This window comes from Neomonachus schauinslandi, chromosome 2, assembly GCF_002201575.2.
Source record: "Neomonachus schauinslandi chromosome 2, ASM220157v2, whole genome shotgun sequence".
In the NCBI taxonomy this organism is placed as follows: Eukaryota; Metazoa; Chordata; class Mammalia; order Carnivora; family Phocidae; genus Neomonachus; species Neomonachus schauinslandi.
The window spans coordinates 18812299-18813428 of NC_058404.1; positions in this window are offsets into that span (position 1 = coordinate 18812299).

Consider the following 1130-nt stretch of genomic DNA (forward strand, 5'->3'; position numbering starts at 1 on the left):
TTTTATAAGTTATCTGAGGTAACTTCTGCTGTTAACAACGTGTAATTTGGGGATTTCACAAGTCAGTTCAACCAAAGTCATAAATTAACGACTTCTCACCTACATGGGTGGACCTGAAATCAATCTAGTATTTGCTCAACACACATAAGTCAAAGCATCTGACTGGGGCAATGTGACATTCAACAGTTACTGTGCTTTTCAATTTCATGTGAATATCCCTACTTAAAATTTTCTCCATGGTCACTTTCTTCACAACTACCAGCTCAGAAAGCTATCAACATACCATTATTACTTGGTATTTGTAATCAAGCACTGTTTTTGGCAATGTGATGTTTCTCATTAGTTTTGTTTTTTTTATGATGCTTGTAGCAGACTAAGCACTTGGATTGATTGACTTTGCAGTGTTGACAGTCATAAATAAAACCGAACTGACAAGTAAGAGAGCTCTGGTATTTACAATGACAAGTTTAGGTTTTGCTTGTGACCCTTTTCCTGTCTCATACAAATAAAGACACAGAAAATTTGTGGATAATTGAGAGTTTATATTTTTTAATAAACATATAGTCCTGCCAAACATTTGTTTTATATTGCATAAATGCAAATGCTTAGTCAACTAGAATGATAGCATTCTCATATTAAGTTGTGCATTTAATATCTTTGGGAATTATTTTATATTTACATTTATGGATTTTTTTTTCCCCCATGATATCAAAACTCTGCCTATATAAAGAAACTTTTAGTAAGTTTCTAGGTAATTCAAACTGAATTAAAGCTCCTAAAATTTTTTTGTACTTGAATTATTGTTTCCATTTTTTTTTTTTCCATTTTTTCCCAGGCTTCAGGGAAATGTTCTCTTTTTTTTTTTTTATTCTTGTTAATCCCCATACATTACATCATTAGTTTTAGATGAAGTGTTCCATGATTCATTGTTTGTGCATAACACCCAGTGCTCCATGCAGAATGTGCCCTCCTCAGTACCCACCACCAGGCTAACCCATCCTCCCACCCCCCTCCCCTCTAGAACCCTGTTTGTTTTTCAGAGTCCATCGTCTCTCATGGTTCGTCTACCCCTCCGATTTCCCCCGCTTCATTCTTCCCCTCCCGCTGCCTTCTTCTTCTTTTTTTTTTTT